This window comes from Mobula hypostoma, chromosome 4, assembly GCF_963921235.1.
Source record: "Mobula hypostoma chromosome 4, sMobHyp1.1, whole genome shotgun sequence".
Taxonomy (NCBI): domain Eukaryota; kingdom Metazoa; phylum Chordata; class Chondrichthyes; order Myliobatiformes; family Myliobatidae; genus Mobula; species Mobula hypostoma.
The window spans coordinates 7,975,136-7,992,025 of NC_086100.1; the positions used below are offsets into that span (position 1 = coordinate 7,975,136).

General features: G+C 45.8%; 1 protein-coding gene across 3 annotated transcripts in view; it reads right to left on the reverse strand.

Moving 5' to 3' along the window:
• LOC134345111 (choline-phosphate cytidylyltransferase A-like) overlaps positions 1-16,328 on the reverse strand; it is a 108,296-nt gene extending 91,968 nt beyond the window's left edge. For 2 of the 3 annotated variants that reach the window (XM_063045280.1, XM_063045282.1), the window contains exon 1: positions 16,265-16,322. The gene's annotated coding sequence lies outside the window, so the exon portion shown is untranslated. Of the gene's footprint in view, positions 1-16,264 lie in introns of all 3 variants that reach the window. The other variant, XM_063045283.1, reaches the window with a different exon arrangement.
• Between the last annotated feature and the right edge of the window lie 562 nt (positions 16,329-16,890).

Consider the following 16,890-nt stretch of genomic DNA (forward strand, 5'->3'; position numbering starts at 1 on the left):
GGTTACCAGGAAAGTGGATGAAGGGAAGGCAGTGGATATTGTCTACATGGACCTCAGTAAGGCCTTTGACAAGGTCCCGCATGGGAGGTTAGTTAGCAAAATTCAGTCGCTAGGTATACATGGAGAGGTGGTAAATTGGATTAGACATTGGCTTGATGGAAGAAGCCAGAGAGTGGTGGTAGAGAATTGCTTCTCTGAGTGGAGGCCTGTGACTAGTGGTGTGCCACAGGGATCAGTGCTGGGTCCATTGTTATTTGTCATCTATATCAATGATCTGGATGATAATGTGGTAAATTGGATCAGCAAGTTTGCTGATGATACAAAGATTGGAGGTGTAGTAGACAGTGAGGAAGGTTTTCAGAGCCTGCAGAGGGACTTGGACCAGCTGGAAAAATGGGCTAAAAAATGGCAGATGGAGTTTAATACTGACAAGTGTGAGGTATTGTACGTTGGAAGGACAAACCAAGGTAGAACATACAGGGTTAATGGTAAAGCACTGAGGAGTGCAGTGGAACAGAGGGATCTGGGAATACAGATACAAAATTCTCTAAAAGTGGCGTCACAGGTAGATAGGGTCGTAAAGAGAGCTTTTGGTACATTGGCCTTTATTAATCAAAGTATTGAGTATAAGAGCTGGAATGTTATGATGAGATTGTATAAGGCATTGGTGAGGCCGAATCTGGAGTATTGTGTTCAGTTTTGGTCACCAAATTACAGGAAGGATATAAATAAGGTTGAAAGAGTGCAGAGAAGGTTTACAAGGATGTTGCCGGGACTTGAGAAACTCAGTTACAGAGAAAGGTTGAATAGGTTAGGACTTTATTCTCTGGAGCGTAGAAGAATGAGGGGAGATTTGATAGAGGTATATAAAATTATGATGGGAATAGACAGAGTGAATGCAAGCAGGCTTTTTCCACTGAGGCAAGGGGAGAAAAAAACCAGAGGACATGGGTTTAGGATGAGGGGGGAAAAGTTTAAAGGGAACATTGGGAGGGGCTTCTTCACACAGAGAGTGGTAGGAGTATGGAATGAGCTGCCAGACGAGGTGGTAAATGCGGGTTCTTTTTTAACATTTAAGAATAAATTGGACAGATACATGGATGGGAGGTGTATGGAGGGATATGGTCCGTGTGCAGGTCAGTGGGACTAGGCAGAAAATGGTTTGGCACAGCCAAGAAGGGCCAAAGGGCCTGTTTCTGTGCTGTAGTTTCTATGGTTTCTATAGTTAACAGAAACAGTTTGCTAAAAGATCATTTTCAATAAGTATAATTATTAACTACTACATTATTTTAGGTAACTAACCTTTTGTGCGCACATTAATTTCCTTTGTGCGCTGGTTGAAAAATGTGTGTGCACGCACAGCTTAGAGGGAACTATGCTGGTGAATCAACCAGTCAACGGTTGTATGCACAATCTGTCCCATCTCAGCCACTGAAGCTTGTAACTCCTCCAGAGTTGATATAGATCTCTTGGTGGCCTCCCTCACTAGTCCCCTTCTTGCACAGTTGCTCAGTTTTTGAGGACGGCCTGCTCTAGGCAGATTTACAGTTGTGCCATATTCTTTCCATTTCTTGATGATTGACTTAACTGTACTCCAAGAGATATTCAGTGTCTTGGAAACTTTCTTGTATCCATTTCCTAACTTAGGTTTTTCAGTAACCTTTTTCTAGAGTTCTTGGAGTGTTCTTTTGTCTTCATGGTGTAGTTTTTGCCAGGATACTGACTCATCGGCAATTACACCTTCCAGATACAGGTCTATTTTTACTGCAATCAATTGAAACACCTTGATTGCACATCGATCTCCAAAAACAGATCTCCGTTTCACTAATTATGTGACTTCTAAAACCAATTGGCTGCACCAATGATTTGGTGTATCATATTAAAGAGGAGTGAATGCTTAAGCAATTAATTATTTTGTGTTTTATATTTGTAATTAATTTCGATCACTTTCTAGAGATGTTTTCACTTTGACACAAGAGTCCTTTTCTGTTGATCAATATCAAAAAATCCAAATTAAAATTAAATCCACTGTGATTCAATGTTGTAAAACTATAAAACATTAAAAAATCCAAGGGGGTGAATACTTTTACAGCCAGAAGGTGGTGAATCTGTGGAATTCATTGCCACAGACAGCTGTGAAAGCCACGTCAATGGGTATATTTAAAGCAGAGGTTGATAGGTTCTTGATCAGGGCATCAAAGGTTATGGAGAGAAGGCAGGAGAATGGAGTTTATATTTTATGGTCTTATGATCTCATACAGCACGTCCAGACAACAAAATGATCTTCCTTGGCATTGTGTTCGAACAATCACACCCTCGCACTGCTTTTATGGAACCCTGACACATCATGCATGAATGTACAGCAGGGAGGGGTGGAGGGAGAGAACCAAGACCTTGAACAAAGTTTGCAGTCTGTCACTTTCTGACTTCCATCACCAGATCTCAGACTGCTAGTTTTCCTGAATTTCAATTCTAAAGATCAAGGGTTTGAATTCCTAATTCAGAAACTAGAGCACGTAAACCATTAGTACTCTCAGGATGGCAGCATCAAGGAGACAGCATTCTGTTGCAGAAAGCACTCTCTGAATGAGATGGTGAACCACTGTGTCTGCTTACTCAAGGTATAAAATGGCATCAATTCAAACAGCAGGGGAGATAGTTCTAATGTTCAGAGATATGTTTATCCCTCAAGCAAGATTTTGCAAGTTCAAGTTCAGTTTTATTGTTGTTCAACCATTCACATGTATACTGCCAAATGAAACAACGTTCCTCAGGACCAAGATGCACAACACAGTACATATAACTCACACACAACACATAAAGTAATATTACCACAAATAATTTAACAAATAATATGGTGAATTACTGACACAAGTTAAAAGTAAACAGTATAATGCTACTGGCGCTTCATACGTGATGAGAATCAGGTGATGGCAGGGAGTCCAGTAGTCTTACCGCTTGGGGGAAGAAGCTTTTTCCCATCTGCGCAGTCCTTGTCTTACGGCTATGGCACCTCCTGCCTGATGGCAAGGGCCAGAGAGATTGCTGGATGGATGGGAGGGATGATTGACAATGCTAAGTGCCCTGAGTATGCAATGCTTGTAATAAATATCTCGGATGTATGGAATAGAGATCCCGATGATCATCTCAGCAACCTCCACAATCCTTCGAAGGGCCTTGCAGACAGATGCCCTGCAATTGATATTGGGCTTGGGGCTTAGTCTCCCTCTAATAACACCCTCTACTCCAGCTAAACCTCTTCTGCAACCTCTCTAAAGCCTCGACATCCTTCCTATAATGGGGCACCCGCACTGTGTGCAGTACTCCAGACATGGCTGAACTAGAGTTTATAAAGCTGCAATATAACTTGCTGACTTTTGAACTCAGTGCCTTGACTAATAAATGTTGATGTTGATGCAGAGTATTGGCATTTCATTTCCCTCCACAGATGTCGTCTGAGCCGCCGAGTTCCTCCAGCAGATTGATTGTTGCTCCAGATTCCAGTGTCTGCTGCCCCTTGTGTCTCTGTCAGTACAAACAGATCCCTTCTGCAGCCTTTAGTAGTCTCCCTGCAATATTTCAGTCACCCGAATCACTGAGTGTGGGCTGTTGGAGGAATGTTGAAGGAAATCCAAATGTCGGCTCCTTCTGATTGTTATCCTTCTCTCTCTCTCTGCCTCCCCAAGTCCCCCCACCTCACTCTTATAAACCTTACAGCACAACACTGTCCCAATGCCCTGTCGCCCCTCACCACCCCTCCCCCCAACTCACAGACACACTCTCATCCTGCACTGGTCTCTTTTTCATCTTTTATTGCTGCTGTTTCACGTATTTATACCACTGCTTGTTTTACTACGTTAGCGTCAGTAACATTATACTGTCTCACATAGACATGCACCTCACAGTTCATGACAACCCATCAATCTTCAGGCCATGTCACGCAGGGACTGTGGTAATATTATTTTGTGACTGTATGTGCTGTTTTATCTCTACCAGGCCAGTAACATCATGAAGGATCCCACTTACTCTGCTCGTGGACTGTCTTTCCCTCTCCCATCATATAGTGTCCACACCAGAACCACCGGACTCAAAAAAAGTTACTTTCCCCCAGCAGTGAGGCTGATCAACATCTCCACCCACTAACCCACCCCTCCAGACCCCCAACCACCACTACTTTATCATTTCCTGTCAGTCACCTGATGTACAGACACTCCTGTGTCTAGTGTCACTTTATGGACATGCAATCAATCTATGTACATTACTGTATAAAACTCTTAAGCACATATACCTGCAACACACATAAAAGTTGCTGGTGAACGCAGCAGGCCAGGCAGCATCTCTAGGAAGAGGTGCAGTCGACGTTTCAGGCCGAGACCCTTCGTCAGGACTACCCTAACGAAGGATCTCGGCCTGAAACATCGACTGCACCTCTTCCTAGAGATGCTGCCTGGCCTGCAGCGTTCACCAGCAACTTTTATGTGTGTTGCTTGAATTTCCAGCATCTGCAGAATTCCTGTTGTTTGCGTTTAAAAGCACATATACCTACCTAGGATGCCTAAGGCTTTTGGACAGTACTGCAGTAACTCTATGTATTGCACTGTACTGCTGCCACAAACAAAACAAGAACAAATTTCCTGACATATGTGAGTGATTCTGATATGGGCCTCCACAGGCTGAAGTGGAATGGCGACAGGGGGAAGGGAAAAGGGGTAGGGAGAGGGGAAGGAGTGGGAAGCACAGAGAGACATTCCGGAATGATCAATAAATCAATAGCTTGGAATCAATAATGACCTTGCCTGGAGTCTCAGGGCTGGGTGTGTCACACCGATGCCATTCCCTGCCCCCAAGCATACCTTCTCTGACACCTGCCCCACACCCCTCCCATGGCACTCCACCCTCACCACTCCCAACACCCTTTGTTTTTATCGGATTTACAAACTCACTCTCCGCTCCACATTGACAAATACAGTAATGTACAAAACTCATGGGCACCTGAGTTATATACAGTGGCATGCAAAAGTTTGGGCACCCTGGTCAAAATTTCTGTTACTGTGAATAGTTAAGTGGGTAGAAGATGAACTGATCTCCAAAAGTCATAAAGTTAAAGATGAAACATTCTTTTCAACATTTTAAGCAAGATTAGTTTTGTTTTGTACAATTTTAGAGGGAAAAAAAAGGAAAGGAGCACCATGAAAAACTTTGAGCACCCCAAGAGATTTGAGTTCTCAGATAACTTTTACTGAGGTCTCAGACTTTAATTAGCTTGTTAGGGCTATGGCTTGTTCCCAGTCATCATTAGGAAAGGCCAGGTGATGCAAATTTCAAAGCTTTATAAATACTCTGACTCCTCAAACCTTCTCCCGGGATCCAGCACATGTAGGGGTGAAGGGGAATGAGAGGGTGGATGAGTTGGCAAAGAGGGTGTTAAAGAAAGAAAATGTGGAAATGCACATTAGTATCAGTAAAGCAGAGGTTAAATGTGTAATCTGGGAAAAAGTCAACTGAATGTGGCAAGAAAGATGGGACAGGGAGGGGAAAGGGAGGCATTTATATCAAATACAAAGAGTGTTACAGGTACTAGGGTAGGTAATGGAAACAGAAGAGAGGAAACTGTGTGAACTAGGTTAAGGCTGGGGCACTGTGCATTAAACAAAACACTGAAAATGATAAGGAAACACCAGACAGGATTGTGTGAGGAATGTCAGGAAGAGGAGTCAGTAGAAGATGTAGTTTTGTGTTGCAGGAAGTATGGGATACAGAGAGAGATGATGAGAATTAAATTAAGGGAGTTGGGGGTGCAGGAATTCACATTAAAAGGGTTGCTGGGCATGGGTGAGAGAGCACGTCGGGGTATTTTTAGCGTTTTTAAGGGGTACAGGGGTACAGGGGCTCCTTATAGGATGTGACGGATAAACAGGAATAGGGTACTAGGATGGTCAAAGATGGGAGGATAAAGTGTAGGTGCGTGTGTGCGTGCGCACGCGACTGGGTGAAGGGATTTAGAATATATGTCTAGTGCACATTCCGGAGCAGAGGGTGGTGGTAATGCACCATTAAGCTGGATGCCAACTGCCGTAAAACAAGGTACAGACAGACAGAAACCTTCTCCCAACAATCAGCAGCCATGGGCTCCTCTAAGCAGCTGCCTAGCACTCTGAAAATTAAAATAAATCATGCCCACAAAGCAGGAGAAGGCTATAAGAAGATAGCAAGTGTTTTCAGGTAGCTGTTTCTTCAGTTGGTAATGTTATTAAGAAAAGGCAGTTAACAGGAACGGTGGAGGTCAAGTTGAGGTCTGGAAGACCAAGAAAACTTTCCAAGAGAACTGCTCGAAGGATTGCTAGAAAGATAAATCAAAACCCCTGTTTGACTGCAAAAGACCTTCAGGAAGATTTAGCAGACTCTGGAGTGGTGGTGCACTGTTCTACTGTGCAGTGACATCTGCACAAATAAGACCTTCATGGAAGAGTCATCAGAAGAAAACATTTCCTGCGTCCTCACCACAAAATTCAGCATCAGGAGTTTGCAAAGGAACATCTAAACAAGCTACACACATCAAAGTTGCTGGTGAACGCAGCAGGCCAAGCAGCATCTATTGGAAGAGGCGCAGTCGACGTTTCAGGCCGAGACCCTTCGAAACAAGTCCTGTGGACTGATTAAGTTAAAATAGAACTTTTTGTCTGCAATGACCAAAGGTATGTTTGGAGGAAAAAGGGTGCAGAATTTCATGAAAAGAACACCTCCCCAACTGTTAAGCACGTGGGTGGATCGATCATGCTTTGGGCTTGTGTTGCAACCAGTGGCACGGGGAACATTTACTGGTAGAGGGAAGAATGAATTCAATTAAATACCAGCAAATTCTGGAAGCAGACATCACACCGTGTGTAAAAAAAGCTGAAGATGAAAAAGAGGATGGCTTCTACAACAGGATAATGAACCTAAACACACCTCAAAATCCGCAATGGACTACCTCAAAAGGCACAAGCTGAAGGTTTTGCCGTGGCCCTCACAGTCCCCTGACCTAAACATCATCGAGAATCTGTGGATAGACCTCAAAAGAGCAGTGCATGCAAGACGGCCCAAGAATCTCACAGAGCTAGAAGCCTTATGCAAGGAAGAATGGGCGAAAATCCCCCAAACAAGAATTGAAAGACTCTTAGCTGGCTACAGAAAGCATTTACAAACCGTGATACTTGCCAAAGGGGGTGTTACTAAGTACTGACCATGAAATGGGCCCCTGAGGATTGATGTTTCATTTAGCCATATACATGAGTATGGTTGAATATGTGCTATGTGTGACTATATGACATTGGCCCCTGAGGATTGATGTCTCGTTTCACTGTATACAGGTGTATGGTTGAATACGTACTGTGTATGACTGTATGAAATGGGCCCCTGAGGACTGATGTTTCGTTTTACTGTGTACATGTATACAGATGAATGACAATAAATTTGAACTTGAAGACCCTGTCTGTTTAATACAATACAGAGCAGGGTCAGCCCCTCTGACCCTTCAAGACACGCCAGCCCGACAAACCCAATTAACCCTAACCTAATCAAGGGATAATTCCCCATGTTAGACTGTGGGAGGAAACTGGAGGACCCATAGAAAACCCATGTATTCCACAGAGTTCGTTACAGAACAACACCAGAACTGAACTCCAAAACGGCCCAAGCAGTAACAGAGTCATGCTAACCACTACGTTACCCTCATGTTCAAATGGTTCAATTTAATATCAGAGAATTATACAGTATACAACCTGAAATTCTTACTCTTACAGACATCCACAAAACAGAGAAAAAATTCAAATGAATAACAAAAAATTCAGAACTCCAAGCCCTCATTAAGTGGGGAATTTTTACATACGTGAGCCCAACAGTCAACAAATATCAGGTCACTGCTGGGGAAATTGTATACACTATGTAATGATTTTATTTCATAAATGTCACAATGCTGGCTGCCGCCTTCGCACAAAACACATCCAACACCTCCTTGCACAATGTGACGCCAGATAGTGACACAAACTAAACAGCAGGGAGCCAGTTTCCGACGGAATAAAGTATCAACAGAGAAATTACGAAGATTAGAAGCTGCCGTGCGAGTTAATAGGATGGTTAAGAAGACTTGTGGCCTGTTGGCCTTCATTAGTCGGAGGATTGAGTTCGGGACCTACAAGGTAATGTTGCAGCTCCATAAAGCTGGTTAGAACTGTGTTCAGTTCTGGTCACTTCATTATAGGAAGGATGTGGAAGCTATAGAGAGAATGCCGAAGAGGTTTACCAGGATGCTGACAGGATTAGAGACCATGTCTTATGACGAAAGGATGAGTGAACTAGAGCTTTTCTCTTTGAACAAGAAGGATCAAGAGCGACTTGATAGAGGTGCTCAAGCTGATAAGGGACATGGAGTGCGCAGCCAAGACTTTTTCCCACAGTGGAAATGGTTAACATGAGAGGGCATTATTTTAAGGTTGTTTTAGCCAGGGGTGATAGTGGGGATAGCTCCCACTACCTACTAAATGCTCCCAATGGCGTGCGCCTCAAGCAGCCTCTGGCAACCAAGTTCAGCTCGTGGCCTTCACGTGTGGCTTAGCTGCAAAGCATGGCGGAAGTGTTTCTACTGACATGAAAAGGGGCAAAGGCGGGTTACTGGCGCCTTAAATCCAGTCGCTTCGGGCAAGTGGTTGGCAGCTGATCTAGAAGGAAAGCTCAAACCTCCGCTGACTTGCAGCTATACCCACTCATGGGGAAGACTTCAGGAGTAAACCCTGAGGGAAAACTCTGGAGCTGGAATCCCTAAGGCAGTCCTACATTGAGTTCAATGCCTGTTGGCAACTCCCGTGACACTGCTGGTACCAATCTGTATTGGTATCTGCCATTTCTTAGGGTTGCGTGGACAGGGAGCTTGCAACATGGGCAACAGCTTGCTCTCCATATCGTACTGCCCTGGCTTCTTAATCTAGACACCTAAGGTGCAATATCCATGGTCAACTCTGACCAGTGGAGGCCCTCACATAATTTTAAGGTGATTGGAAGAAAGTATGGGGGGGATGTCAGAGGTCAATTATTACACAGAGAGTGGTGGGTGCATGGAACAGGGGTGGTGGTGGAGGCAGATACATTAGGGATATTTAGGAGACTTTTAGACAGGCACATGGATTATAAATAAATTGAACAGTTCTGTGGGAAGGAAGATGTTAGAGTAGGTTGAAATGTCTCTGAGCAGTTACAGAATATTCCTGAAGGGGAGGGTAGGTAGCCGGAGGTTGTGGAACATGTTGGTATCAATGACATAGGCAGGAGAGGGAGGTCCTGCGCGGTAAGTTTAGGGAGTTAGGAAGGAGGCTGAAGAGCTGGATCTCCAAGGTGGTGATCTTCGGATTATTGTACTCATGGTGCAACGAGCTAGGGAAGGTCAGAACAGGAAGATAGCGAGATGAGTGAGTGGCTGTGGAGATGGTGCAGGGGGCAGCGTTTCAAGTTCTTGGATCATTGATACGTTTTCTGGAGAAGGAGTGACCTGTATAAATGGGACGGGTTTCACCTGAGCTACAGGAGAACCAATATCCCGGGAGGGAGCTTTGCTTATGTTATTGGGGACGGTTTAAACTAGATTTGCAGGGGGCTGGGAACAGAAGTGAAGAGGCAGAGGACGGGGCGGTTGGCACACAAGTAGTGACAGCTTGTAGGGAGTTTGTGAGGAAGGATAGGCAGATGATAGAGCAAAGAAGCATTCAGCCAGATGGTTTGAGAGTTGTCTATTTTAATGCAAGGTGTATCATAAGCAAGGCGGATGAACTTAGATCGTGGATCAATACGTGGAATTTTGATGTTGTGGCCATTACACAGACTTGGATGTCTCAGGGGAGGGAATGGCTGTGCAGTGTGCTGGGCTTAAGATGGTTCGAGAAGGACATGTCTCCCTGCAATCTTTGACAATCCTCTACACTATCTACAACACCACCAACCTTTGTGTCGTCTGCAAACTTGCCAACCCACCCTTCTACCCCCACATCCAGGTCATTAATAAAAATCACGAAAAGTAGAGGTCCCAGAACAGATCCTTGTGGGGCACCACTAGTCACAATCCTCCAATCTGAATGTACTCTCTCCACCACCACCCTCTGCCTTCTGCAGGCAAGCCAATTCTGAATCCACCTGGCCAAACTTCCCTGGATCCCATGCCTTCTAACTTTCTGAATAAGCTTACCGTGTGGAACCTTGTCAAATGCCTTACTAAAATCCATGTAGATCACATCCACTGCACTACCCTCATCTATATGCCTGGTCACCTCCTCAAAGAACTCTATCAGGCTTGTTAGACACGATCTGCCCTTCACAAAGCCATGCTGACTGTCCCTGATCAGACCATGATTCTCTAAATGCCCATAGATCCTATCTCTAAGAATCTTTTCCAACAGCTTTCCCACCACAGGCGTAAGTCTCACTGGTCTATAATTACCCGGACTATCCCTACTACTGCTATTAGGCAGGAAATGATGAACATAAATTGGGAGCAGATGTTCTCAGGGAAATGCATGGCAGAAATGTGGCAAATGCTCAGGCAACATTTGCATGGCGTTCTGCATAGGTGTGTTCCATTGAGGCAAGAAATGGATGATAGGGTAAAAGAACCATGGGGTACAGAGGATGTGGAAAATCTAGTTAAGAAGAAGAGAAAAGCTTATGAAAGATTCAAGAAACTAGGTACTCTTAGAGTTCTAAAAAATTACAAGTTTGCCAGGAAGGAGTTCAAGAATAAAATTATGAGAGTCAGAGGGATAATGAGAAGGCCTTGGTGAGCAGGATTAAGGAAAGCCCCAAGGCTTTCTATAGGTAGGTGAAGAGCAAGAGGATGAGCCGTGTGAGAATAGGACTAATCAGAAGCATGATTGGAAACGTGTGGATGGAGCCAGCAGAGGTATGTAATGACTATGTCGTTTCAGTATTCGCCAGTGAAAAGGAACTTGGCAGTTGTAGGGATGACTTACAGCAGATTGAAATGTTTGAGTGTATAGACATTAAGAAAGAGGATGTGCTGGAGCTTTTGAAAGGTACTAATAAGTACTAATAAGTCGCCGGGACTGGGCGAGATATACCCCAAGCTACTGAGAGAAGTGAGGGAGGAGATTGCTAAGCCTTTGGCGATGATCTTTCCATCATCAACATTGATGGGAGAAGTACGAGAGGACTTGAAGGTTGCAAACGTTGTTCCCTTGTTCAAGAAAGGGAGTAGAGATTACCCAGGAAATTATCGACCAGTGAGTCTTACTTCAGTAGGGGCAGGTTGTTGGAGAAGATCCTGAGAGGGAGGACTTATGTGCATTTGGAGAGACATAATCTGATTAGGGGTAGTCAGCATGGCTTTGACTAAGGGCAGATTGTACCTTACAAGCCTGATTGATGAAGGTAGAGCAGTGGATTTCAGTAAGGCATTTGATAAGGTTCCCCATGCGAGGCTCATTCAGAAAGTATTGAGGCATGGGATCCAAGGAGACCTTGCTTTGTGGATCCAGAATTGGCTTGTCCACAGAAGGTCTTTAAAGGGTGGTTGTGGATGGTTCGTATTCTGCATGGAGGACGATGCCCAGTTGTGTTTTCGCAGAGATCTGTTTTGGGATCCCTCCTCTTTATGATTTTTAAAAATGACCTGGATGAAGAAGTAGATTGGTGGGTTAGTAAGTTTGCTGATGACATAAAAGTGTTGTGGATAGTTTGAAGGGTGGTCAGAGGTTACACCACAACATCGAAAGGATGCAGAACTGGGCTGAGAAGTGGCACATGATGTTCAAATCACATAAGCGTGAAATGGTTCATTTTAGTAGGTCAAATTTGAAGACAGAATATAATATTAATGGTAAGACTCTTGGCAGTGTGGAGGATCAGTGAGATCTTGGAGTCCATGTCCACAGGACACTCAAAGCTGCTGCGCAGGTTGACAGTATTGTTAAAAAGGCATATGGCGTGTTGGCCTTCATAAACCATGGAATTGAGTTCAAGAGCCGTGCAGTGATGTTACAGCTTTATAAGACCTTAGTCAGACACCATTTGGAATACTGTGGTCAGTTCTGGTCACCTCATAACAGGAAGGATATGGATACTGTAGCAAGAGTACACAGAAGATTTACAAGGATGTTGCCTGGATTGGAGGGCATACCTTATGAGAATAGGTTGAGTGAACTTGGCCTTTTCCCTTTGGAGCGACGGAGGAAGAGAGGTGACCTGATAGAGGCGTATAAGATGATGAGAGGCATTGATCGTGTGGATAGTCAGAGGCTTTTTCCCAGGGCTGAAATGGCTAACACAAGAGGGCATAATTTTAAGGTGCTTGGAAGTAGGTACAAGGGGATGTCAGGGGTAAGTTTTTCACACAGGGAGTGGTGGGTGAGTGGAATGCACTGCCAGTGACAGTGGTGGAGGTGGATACAACAGGGTCTTTTAAGATCCTATTAGATGAGCAGATGGAGCTTAGAAAAATAGAGGCTATGCGCTAGGGAAATTCTAGGCAGTTTCTAGAGTAGGTTACATGGTCGGCACAACACTGTGGGCCAAAGGGCCTGTACTGTGCTGTAGATTTCTATGTTCTGTGTTAAGACACAGTGCTGTGGGCTGAAGGGCCTGTTCTGCGCTGTAGTGTTCTATAAGTGTTTACCTTGCAATTCCCACATACCAAGAAGGAATAATGAAACTTGAATTAATTAACAAAAGGGACAGCAAATGTGTGTACCAATAACCCCACAGATGATATGCAAAAGCTAATCAACTCACAGCTCGGTCAAGATGTCAGCCAGACAGGACAGCGAGTACAGCAGACCGTCACTTCCACACTAAAGATCTGATTAAGGCCCTTCCATTGAATTTCAGTAACCCCCCGACCCCCCCAACCCTGTGAGCTCATGAACAAAAAGGCTGATGATTGTTACGATTCATGATGTCACAGGGACAGGCGTTCCACATTCGGTATCTGTCCCGAGAAAGGCTGCTGTAGTGAACAAGTTTTTACTCCTTCACTCCTGGAAGGTGGTAAAACGTACTGACCAATCTATAAGAGCAAGGAACAGAATTAGGCCATTCGACCCATCGAATCTGTTCTGCTATTCAATCATCCCTCTCAACTGCATTCTCCTGCCTTCTTCCCATAACCTTTGACGCTCTGACTAATCTCCAATTAACCTCTGTTTTAAATATACCCAATAACTTAGCCCGTCTGTGGCAATCAGTTCGACAGATTCATCACCCGCTGACTAAAAAAATTACTCCTTATCTCTGTTCTAAATGGACATCCCTTTATTCTGAGGCTGTGCCCTCTGAATCGAAGTAAGCTCCAGAGAATTGTAAAATTAGTCAGCTCCTCAGTATCCAAGACATCTTCAAGGAGCAGTGCCTCAGACAGCAGCTTCCATCATCAAAGACCCCCATCACCCAGGACCTGCCCTCTTCTCATTCTTACCATCAGGAAGGAGGTACAGAAGCCCGAAGGCACACCTCAGTGATTCAGGAACAGCTTCTTCCCCTCTGCCGTCTGATTTCTGAATGGACATTGAACCCATGAACACTACCTCATTACTTTTTACGTAATTTCTGTTTTTGCACTATTTTAATTTAACTATATGATATACATACTATAACAGTGTTTTCTATATTTATCACGTATAGCATTGTGTTGCTACTGCAGTTAACACATTTCATGACATTCAGTGTGCCGGTGATTCTGATGCTGGTCTAAAACTCTCCCACTACAGGAAACATCCTTTCTACATCAACTCTATCCAGGTCTTTCAATATTCAATGGGATCCGCACCCCCCTTCATTTTTCTAAACTCCAGCGACAGTCATCAAACTAGAGACCCAGAGCCATCACATGCGTCTAATAAGTTAACCCATTCTTTCCAAGAACCACTCTCATGAACCTCATCTGGACCCTCTCCAGTGCCAGCACAGCCGAGGTGCCCAAAACTGCTCAAGATATACTCCCAAGTGCAATCCTACTAGTATTGAAGAAGGAATTCCAGGATTTAGTCCTGGTAAAGGAATATGGCGTTGGATTTGAAGGGAAACCTGTTGATGGTGTTCTTATCTCAGCGGTAGAGGTCACAGGTTTGGGAGATGCTGGGAGATGCTGGGAGATAGTGCACACTGAGACAGAGCTGAATGCTTAAGGTGGTGGGTGGGACACTATTCGAACTGACAGCACTGAGAGCGGTAAGTGTAAAAGAGTTGGGTGCTTACTGTTCTGGTTAACAACGGATGGGGCAATCCGGGTCATATTATGATCGAGGAACGCGTTTATAGACCGGATATTGAACCTTTTGCTGTTGGACCCCGGCCATATTCCACCGGGATACAACACTGGGCATCACGGGAGGTTGTTCCTGCCTGTGGCCATCGAAATTTGCAGCTCCTCCTGTGGAGGGTCAGACACCCTGAGCCAATAGGCTGGTCCTGGACTTATTTCCATCTGACACAGTTTGCATTTTGTTGTTTGATTGTTTGTGGTTTTTGTATTGCTATATTTATGCTCTATTCTTGGTTGGTGCGGCTGTAACGAAACCCAGTTTCCCTCGGGATCAATGAAGTATATCTATCTATCTATCTATCTAAACAGGCAGCATCTGTCCTGTTTATTTTATTTCATTTATTTAGAGATACTGTGTGTATCAGGCCCTTCTGGTCCAAAGAGCCACAATGCTCAATAACCAAACAATTTAACCCCAGCCTAATCGCACAACGATTTATAACAAACAAGTAATCTACCAACACGTACATCCTTAGACTGTGGGAGGAAAGCGGAGCACCCAAAAAACTCATGTTGTCACGTGAAGTACACACAAACTCCTTACAGACAGCGTCAACGCTGAACTTTCAACTCCAACACGCAAAGCTGCAATTGTGCCAAGCTAACTGCGACACTAGCTAGGCTCCAGTCAGCAGAGCAACTCTCACCAGACAAGTGTGGCACTATTCCACTCAGACTGACAGCTTCAGGGAAAAGGGAGATGGAGGCAGACAGCGGAAAGCGGATTGAAACAACAGAAGTGGGACAGGAGATCGGGGGCGGAAGAGTCAATGAGATGGAAGTGGGGAGTGGGAAAGGGGGGTCAGAGAGGAGTGATTAGGGGAATGGAGGGAATATTCAGGGAGGGGTGATAAGGGGAAATGGAAGGGTCAGTGACAGGTGATTGGGGTAAGGGGAGGGGAACAAGGGTCAGTGAGGGCTGGGTTATCAGGGGGAACAGGAGGGGGAAGAGGAAGGGGGACAAGTGAAGGGTGATCAGGGGAATTCAGGGGTAAGTGAGGGGTGGTCAGAGAACAGGATGGGGAATGGGGGCTCAGTGAGGGTAGATCAGGAGGAACTGGAGGAGGAGGAGGGCAGTGAGGGATAATCGGGGGAACGAAGGGGTCAGTGGCAGGTGATCGGGCAAATGGGGGTTAGTGAGGGGTGATCAGAGGGAATGGAAGGGGAAGGGATCAGTGAGGGGTTTTCAGGGAAAATGGAGAGAGGGAGTAGTCTGTGAGGGGTGATCAGAGGGAACAGGAGGGGAGGGGGTGTCAGTGAGGGATTATTGGGGGAACGGGGGTCAGTGAAGGGTGATTGGGGGAACTGGAGGGTCAGTGAGAGGAGATCGGTGTGAATGGCAGGGGGAGGAATCAGTGAGGGGCAATCAAGGGGAAATGGGAGGAGGGAGGGGGTCAGTGAGGGGTGATCGGGGGAACGGGAGAGGGATTGCGGGGTGATCAGGGGAACGGAGAGGGTCAGTGAGGGGTGATCAGGGAGAACGGGAGAGGGATTGCGGGGTGATCAGGGAGAACGGGAGAGGGATTGCGGGGTGATCAGGGGAACAGGAGAGGGTCAGTGAGGGGTGATCAGGGGGTACGGGGGATTGCGGGGTGATCGGGGGGACGGAAGGGTGTCAGTGAGGGGTGATCGGGGAAACAGGAAAGGGATTGTGAGGTGATCGGGGGAACGGGAGAGGGTCAGTGAGGGGTGATCAGGGGGTACGGGGGATTGCGGGGTGATCGGGGGGACGGAAGGGTGTCAGTGAGGGGTGATCAGGAGAAGAGGGAGGGTGATAAGGGGGAACAGGAAAGGAATTGCGGGGTGATCAGGGAGAGGGGTGACGAGTGGAAACTTGGGGGGGGGGTTGTTGAGAAGGTTAGGAGGGTCTGGAATGGTGAGACGGTGCAGCCCTGACCCTGGGGAGGGGAGACGGAGCGCGGAGCTGCAGTGGGAGGAGGTGAGGGATAGTACCGCGTGGCCACTCACCACTCTGCCGCGGAGACTCCTCACTGTCTCGACGCCCGGACTGAATTGGGGGCCGGACGTGACCGGAAATGGAACCGGCACTGCCAGGAGCGCGGAGATATATTTCCCGGAATATTGGTTCCTATTCCCCCTCCCAAGTTCCGCTCTGGAGCTCAGGGTGGTGTGTGCCCCACGACCACCCTCCCTGCTGAAATGTCTGCCGCTCGTTGCTTTTCATCGGGTTTGTGGTGATTGGCATGAAATTGAATAACGACCTGAAACCGTGCATGTTGCAGACAGGCTCCAGGATGCGCTGCCTGAGCTGATGGTAGAGGCAAATCGTGTTCATGTCGGGTAAAGCTCTCCCCATCATTGAGTACATCTACACGGAGCGCTAGCACCCATTTTCCAGGACCCCACCAGCCAGGCTATGCTTTCTTCTCTCTGCTGCCATCACGAAGGAGGTGCAGGAGCCTCGGGTCAGGAACAGTTATTATCCCTCAACCATCAGACTCCAGAACTAGCGTGGTTAACTTCACTCTCCAGAACACTGAACTGATTCCAGGACCTGTGGACTTACTTTCAAAGACTCTACAACTCATGATCTCAGCATTATTTGTTTTTTAAAATTTATTTATTGTTTTTAT